An 8,018-nucleotide genomic window follows, 5' to 3' on the forward strand; every position below is an offset into this window, starting at 1 on the left:
ATAGTAAAGAAGAATGGAAAGGAAGTGGAGTTTCCAGTCATGACATTTTATTTTATTTTAGATTTCATTTATTTATTTGGCAGAGAAGGAACACAAGCAGGAGGAGTGGGAGAGGGAGAAGCAGACTCTCTGCCGAGCACAGAGCCCAATGTGGGGCTCGATCCCAGGACCCTGGGATCATTACCTAAGCTGAAGGCAGAGGGTTAATGGACTGAGTCTCCCAGGCACCCCTTCAATCATGACTTTTTAATAAAGAGATTAAAAATTGGTCACTCCTGGATGGTCAGTGTTTCACTGGGGTAAGGGCAGCTGGAACGTCCCTCTAGTACTCCGCTCATCATTCATTCATTCGTTCATTCATTCAAGGTATCACTGCACATTGGGTGTGGCATTTGATAGGCGCAAGATTCATCAGTCTTGACTTTACTCTGTAATTCTATTAAAGCAACCACTTCCTATACATGTGGCTCAAAGCCTAGCGCATGGAGCTCATTTCTTGACTCAACATATGAACTCACTGAACAAACTTCATGTTTTCCTTATATTGGTCTGAAAATGTGTAGCTCAGTTTGGCCCAACTTTTCCTACTGAGCGCTGGGGAGACTCTGACCAGACCCAGGGTAAGATGCACCATGAGAAACGGGACAGTCCGTGTGCTCAGACAGAGGCCACCCTGGGCTTTGCTGGGGCAGGTAATGGGGGAGGACTCTGTTCCAACCCGGACATTGGGATGGTCTCCTGAAGCGGGTGATGGCCCTGCGCTGCATCTCTAGAAGTATACAGGGGTTGTCCACATGAGGAGAAGGAAGAAAGACATTCCTGGCTGAGGGGACAGCATGTTCAAAGACTGAAAGGTGACAGCTAGGAGTGGGGGAGCCACAAAACAGCTGAGAGTTATAAAGGCAAGAAGCGTGATGGCGTTCTCAGGAGAGATGGCCACAGTGCCTGTCAGGCCACGAAAGTGGCCTTGTCTCATTCTTCAAGGCTGTGGGGGAGACACTGGCCCATTAGGCAGGGGAAAAATCTGGTCAGACTTGGGTTTTAACCCAGCTCCCGGGGCCACATGAGGGAGTACATTTAGAAGCTCCTCAGTGCCCCCAGCAAGTTGCCTGGGCTGGGGTGGCACTGTGCGTGTGTGTGCACGCGCGCGCGTGTGTGTGTGTAGGGAATGGATGTATCTGTGAGCTTGCTAGAGTTTGAACTGTTAGGACTCAGGGACCCACCGGGTGTGTGGTGTAAGGGAGAGAGAGGAGCTGGGAGAAAGCTGCTTTCTCACTAAGGTGACTGGCAGGATAGCAGGGGACCCTGAGGAGGCACATGCTGTGTTCAGTGCTGTTGTGCTGAGCCTGAGGTGTTGTGGGATGTCCAGAGCTGAGGCTTTCTCATCTGGGCCTCATTGGAGCCTCCCTAGACTGGACTGAATCTCCATCCAGAAGGGGGCAGGACAGCATGGGACAGAAACATTGGGGTGTCTGAGGCCATGGGCCTTGGGATGGGGTGATTCCTACTCATCTTGACCCACTGTCTTCTAGAATATCTCAGGGGCTTCTGGTTATGGGAGCTGCAGTCTCACCGGCAGAATCCTGTCCATTTATGCCCCACTGTCCCCACAGCTCATACTCCCAGAGAGGAAGGAAACCCGGGGAAGGAGGCAGAATGAAGGTTGAACTTCTTGGTTTGGAGTTTACAGCAGAATCCTGTTTTGTTTATTTCACATGCGCGTGCATGTGCGCGCGCGCACACACACGAAAAGGAAAAAAAAAAAAGCATTGTTTTTCCTGAGGGGAGAAAAGCTCAAGTCATTTCCATAAAAAGGTTTTCCTCCTTCCCTGAGCTGGAGAGCAGGCTCCTTGGCACAGCCTGGCTCATGGTCCAAGTGTAAATGAGTCAGTCCTCACTAACCTCCATGATCCGGGGCATGTCTTTAATTAAGGGGACAATTGCTTTGGCTCAGGGTCTTGGGGTTTCCAGCCAACAGGTCCACCCCCTGGCAGATCCATGATGTCCTGTGAGTCTTTTCTCAGCGTGGCTCAGAGTGAGGCCTCTTTCCTTTTCTTACCAGGAGGGACAAGATGTGGGCAAACTGGAAGGAGGGGTGGGGGAGGAACCACCTTGTAGAATCATCTCTAGCCACAAGGGAGTGTTTCTCTACGAATCTGGGGCTGGCAAGAACTGAGCCATGCTGCACCAGAGCCCTTGACATCTGTATCTTTCAGTTCTAGAAAGGGGCAGGGGCCAAGCCCTCAGTTTACAGGGGCCCAGGGAAGGAACGCTCTTCTTAAGGTGACCTAGAGTGCTAGGGATGGAACTCAGAGGCTAGAATTATGAGCTTGTGTTCAGTTCACTGGCTTCTGCATCCTGTGGGTATCCATCTGATGGATGGATTAGGTGATCAGAAGAGGCAGGCCTGGGTCTCCAGGCTTAGCGTGTAGCAGGCAACCTCCCCACAGTAGTGGTCACACCTGTAGGAGTTTCTTTTCCTCCTTTTTCCAAACTGGGCTGCTTGTGCGGATGGAGCCTCTGTCTGTGGTTCAGTACTGCGAGTTTTTCTGCTCCCTGGAGGCAGAGTCCTAGAAAGCCTTTGTCATCCACAAAGGTCGCTGGTGTTGGAGCTGCTGTGTTGGGGTTCCCAGGAACCCATAAGTCTGGGAGGGATGCTGAGGCTGAGTGGATGACTGTGAGGTCTGGGCACTGGATGGAGGGAGGGCTGGGCATTTCCTGGGCCTGCTGGCTCCCAGATTGTCCCTGGAGAAGAGGCACAGGGCCCCGACACCCAGGATCTGTGCAAGGGGAAGGTTGAGGGACCTGGAGTACTTCTCAAAGTGCCGAGTCTCCTCATTCTTGCTCCTCAAAGACAGCTGAACGTTGGGGTCATAGGTCTGCTGGGTACAGGGAAGTTTGTGGCTGCTTTCCTACAGCTTAGCCAAGACCTGAGACCCTTCTAAAGGGTAACAGACGGACTACGGGGAGGGATCCAGAAAGCAGCCACACGGCCTCGTATCATGAGCACAATCTGAGGCCCATGGGATTTGAGTAGCAGCGGGGCCTGAAAGGAAGTGGGGCCCCAAGGCTGCGCGACCTCCCGTGCCTCGGCAGTGGCTCCTTCCACAGCTCTGGGAACCTGGCACCTTGGAACCTGGGCTCGTACCTCTTCCTAGGTCTTCTCGTCCAGGGACATCCCAGAGACTGTGCTGTAGAAGGTGGGTCTGGGTGGGAGCTTGCCTAGTGGCCTGGATTGTTGGGATTGCCGTGTGTGTGTGTGTGTGTGTGTGTGTGTGTGTGTGTGAGAGAGAGAGAGAGAGAGAGACAGACAGACAGACAGACAGACAGGTAGGGGGATGTGTCTCACCTCTCGGCCTCTCCAGGATGGTATGTAGAATTAAGGTTAAGGGCATAAGGTGTAGGGCTAGACTACCCAGCTTCAAATCCTGGTTCTGCTGCTGACTAGTTGTATAATCTTGGGAAAATCTCTCCTCTTCTCTGTGGCTCAGTTTCCTCATCAGTGAAATGGGAATGACCTACCTTATAGAGTTGTTGTGAGGATTGAATTCACGCGAGCGCTGGCATCTAGTAAGAGCCTAAAAAGTGCTTGTTTGATTTGCATTGTTTTATACAATACTTGCTGGTGGTCCATCTCATGTGTGGCATGAGAGCGGCAGTGAGCAGCAGCGTCACGGAAGTTCACCGCTTTCTGTGCACTTAAGTTCACCGCTTTCCGTGCACTTGGCTCTGGGGGCAGTGTGTTCAGCAGAGCAAGACCAGGCCTATGCAGCCGGGCAGATGTGGGTTCAAAGTCACTTACAAGACCATTGGTTGAATGACCTCACATTTCTGTACCTCAATTTTCCCATCTGTAAAAATGGGGACAAATCTTATCTCATGGAGAAATTGTGGGAATTAAATGAGAGAACATGTGGGAGCTCTTGGCTTAGCAGCTGCCAAGCCTTAGCCTCCTGGTGGTTAATGTGGTTTTGTTCCTTTTTGCTGCTCAGAATGGCTACGACAAAATAGAATTTTCACTCAACCTATTTTTCTTCGAATTCCCTGACTTTGGATGGAAGTGATAATCCCAGCGATAGTAGTCCCAGTCCCATGTCTGGCAGTGTATTGATGGCACATGGTTCATACATGCCGCCACCAGTCTGTCATCACGTATGAGGGCAGGTCGACAAGTGTGGGATCTCGGTTCCCTCACTTTATTATTTCATTTATTTATTTTAAAAGATTTTATTTATTTATTTGACAGAGAGAGACATGGCAAGAGAGGGAACACTTACGAGAGAGGGAGAAGCAGGCTTCCCCTTGAGCAGGGAGCCCGAAGTGGGGCTCGATCCCAGGATTCTGGGATCATGACCTGAGCCCAAGGCAGATCCTCAGTGACTGAACCCCCCAGGTGCCCCAGTACCCTTACTTTAAGGGGGAGGAAGCCGAACCCCCTGGAGATAAGGCACAAGGCAGGTTCTGCAAAGGGAGACCCTCTCCCACCAGCAGAGGCTCGGCTCTCATCGCTCTGGGGGGCCTCTGTGCTTATGCAAATAGATGAGTGCTAATCGCTTTGCTAATAGGAAACACGCAGGAAGATAGGATCTGCAGCAGAGCAGAAGGGGCTTCCTGAAAAGCGGAGCTGGGAGAAGCCCTAGAAAAATCCAGGGAGATGATAAGGCGCTGCCCTGAGAACTTGCAGCACTGGGTGTGGGAGCTCGGGGCAGAGGGAGTCCAAGGGAGATGCATGGAGCTGACTGGCTGCTTTGGACTTGGAGCCATTTGGGGGAACAGGCCTGCTGGCTAGGCAGCTAGCACAGAATTCCTGAACACCTCCTCTTTGCTTTGTCCTGATGGGGTCCTGGAGCTGCCTTGTTCTAGGACAAGAGCTCAGTATAGGATCCCCAGGGCTCTAGAGCCAGATTGCCTGGGTTCAAATCCAATTTCTGCCACTTAATTGCTGTGTGATCTTGGGCAAGGGACTCAATCTCTCTGTGCTACAATTTCCTCCTCTGTAAACTGGGGACATTATACGTTAGTAATGATGTTGCCATAGGGAGTAAGTAAATTAATTCATGTCTGGGTGCTTTGAAGAGTGGCTGAGATGTAACAAAGTACTGGATAAGTGAGACATGTTGTTGTATATTTATTATATTATTTTTATTTCTTAAAGGTAACACAATTTCACCAAGTCCTTACCTTGCTTACAGCTCCTTCCATAAGGTCCCATTGCCCTTAGGGCCCAGAGCATCCTTCATGCTGAACTCTATCTCTGGTCCCTGCTTGAGCTTTGTCACTCCCTCCACGACTCCCCTTTGGTCACTCAGATGACCTGTGTTTTCCTGAATGTACTGTACTCTTACCTCCGGGTCTTTGTATATTTGGTTTCCTTGACTTGGCGTGGCCCCTTCCAAAATGGGTCAAACCCACCATGTGTTTGGCTGTCACCAAGAAAACTTTATGTCTGATGCTCCTCAGTTTTAGATGCCCACAACTGGGTCCTCATGGCCTCCTGTGCCCCACTGTCCCTGCCCTTACTACCCTGTGGTGATTGTTCAGGATCTGTGGTCCCCACTGGGCTGGCTCACGTCTCCGTACCCGGTGTATGGAGAACGGAGCAAATCCTGACCTAGAGCAGATCTGACACGTAATATTGTCAAGTGGCTCTGGATGGGGACACGGACAAGCATGCCAGGCTGTCCGTCCCAAGGTCCTATGCACTTCTACAGAAGACATGCAGTCTGAGCACACGGGGGTTGGACCGGCAGTAACGGCTGGTGGTTGTAAGAATGGGCTCTCAAGGCCAACAGATGGGGGTTAGAATCTTGGCCCAACTGCTTGCGCTCTGTGTGACCAAGGGCAATTGTGTGAAGCCTGCCAAAACTTCAACTTCTTCCTTGGTAAATAGGAATAATAATAGACATTTGAGCATGAAACGAAATACTGATGTAGGTGCTTTATACCACGTCTGGCGCATAGTGGAGGCCACTGCATGGTGACCGTCTGCTTCACCGTCGCCAGCAGCTGCCCATCGCAAGTGTTGCCAGGACACCCCCGCTCCCCCACCCCTAGCCTGGAGGCAGCGGCCAGCTGTGTAGACTGCTTCTGCAGATAGAAAATGATCGCTGGGCACCGCTTCTCATACTGTTCTCCAGGATAAACCTCCTGGAAATTCAGAGTGGAGACTAGACCCGTTGGATGATTGGACATCTTGCTGTCCGCCCTGCAGGAATGATCCAACCATTTCCAGAGATCTCTTCTGGCGTTTGGATTCTGAGGCTTGGTCCCATGGCTTCAAGAATTTTGTCTTCCTCTGTCTAGGATTCTGCTGTGTGATTAAAGCCACCTTGCGTACAGACAAGTGGCACTTCACTCATTCATTCATTCATTTGCTCGCTGTGTGTAGAGCACCTGCTCTGTGCCAGAGCTGGGGATCCCAAGCCTGAGAGCTGCTCGAACGGCTCACACTCTGCAGGACAGACAGAGATGTCAGCGGGAAAGTAAAGAAGAGGGAGGTGACAGGGATCGTGGAGGGGTCAGACACCTGAATCCCCCGGAGCCCTTTCTCAGTGTCAGAAGCCAGGCTAAGGGGTCTGTGTGTGGAATGCTGTTCCCTTCTTACAATAGCCCTGTGAGGAGGCCTGAGTGTTAGACCTATTTGAATTCATTTCCTGTTGCTGCTGTAACAACAAATGGGTTCCTTTGGTAATCCATAAACTTAGTGGCTTAAAACAAGACCTAATTATTATCTTAGAGTTCTGGAGTCAGAAGTCCAAAACCAGTTTTGCGGGACTGAGGTCAAGGCTTTGGCATGGCCAGGGCTTGCTAGCAGCCATGAGGGCAGAGTCCATCACCCTGCCTTCTGAGGTTGGAGAGAGGCTGCCTGCATTTTGCTGCTCCTGGCATCCGCCCCACTCCCATCTCTGCTTCTGCCACCACATCTACCCCTTAGAGACTCAGACCTCTCTCTCCTAGGGATCCTTGGAACCATGTTGGGCCCACCCAGGTGATCCAGGATTGTCTCCCCTCCCCAAAATCATTCAGTTAATCACACCCGCAAAGTCCCTTTTACCACGTAAGGTGACGGTTTCATAGATGTCCAGGAGGTGGACTCTGATGTCTTCGTGGGGGGCGTTCTTCAGCCCACTGAGCTGGTGTCACAGATGAGAAAACTTGGGTTTACGAAGGTTAAGGGATTTGCCTGTAAAGCCGGAGCACCCTGGTGTCAGGCTTCAAGCTCTTAATTCCAAAACAAGAAGTTGCCCAGTGGTGGTGAAACTTGAACCAGGTTTTGAAGAGCACGTCTTGGTTAAAAGCTGCAGCAGGTAGAGGAATGGTGTGGACAGGAGCATCGGGAAAATAAACGAGGCATTGGCGTTGGGGGCTGTACGCTGCTCTGATTGGCTGGAGTGAGAAGGGGCGAGAGGGGACAGGTCAGCAGGGTCTAGAGCATGGAATGCCCAGCCTAAGACGTCTGCAATTCGGTCTGAAAGACAGGATGAACTGCCCGGGTGGGGGTTACCTGGATGTCTGGGCTCAAATCCCCTCCCCTCCCTGAACCTGGATTTCCAGGCAGGAGAAGCAGTGGGCCAGCTCTCCTGCGGTGACTGTGAGTCCACCTTCGCCCTCCCCACCCTCCCCTCGCCCCCGGGCCCCCTGCCCCCTCACCGCTCAGCTCAGTCTGGTCCCATCCGTCCCCTCGCAGGATCGAGGGCTGGATGAACTGCCCCTCCCCCCATATCTAGGACAACGACGGTTTCCAAATATCTGTCTGTTGAAATAATGTTCTCCGGGTGCGGGGCCTCCCTCCCTCACATTCCTGGGCGAGCATGCCTGTTTGGCTTGCTCGGACAAATATTGACTTTCTCTGTCCTTCTCACTCTGGGTCTGTTTAAAAGGCATCAATCTTTGCCAGGGTGTGAGCTCCCTCTCCGTAACCTGTGGCCTCTGAGGTCCTATCCGGGCAGGGAGTGGTAGGGAGGGGCTCACTGGCCCCAGGGACACTTCTTTCTTGCTTGGCCACAGAGAGGGGCTTT

General features: G+C 51.9%; 1 long non-coding RNA gene across 1 annotated transcript; it reads right to left on the minus strand.

Annotated features, from left to right (window-relative positions):
- Positions 1–5,218: 5,218 nt before the first annotated feature.
- Positions 5,219–7,712, minus strand: LOC132001727 (uncharacterized). The gene is made up of 3 exons (XR_009399659.1): positions 7,651–7,712; positions 7,055–7,386; positions 5,219–6,451 (listed from the first exon to the last, which is right to left on the minus strand). It is a non-coding gene; the product is annotated as an uncharacterized LOC132001727 (long non-coding RNA).
- Between the last annotated feature and the right edge of the window lie 306 nt (positions 7,713–8,018).

Source organism: Mustela nigripes, chromosome 14, assembly GCF_022355385.1.
Source record: "Mustela nigripes isolate SB6536 chromosome 14, MUSNIG.SB6536, whole genome shotgun sequence".
Lineage (NCBI taxonomy): Eukaryota > Metazoa > Chordata > Mammalia > Carnivora > Mustelidae > Mustela > Mustela nigripes.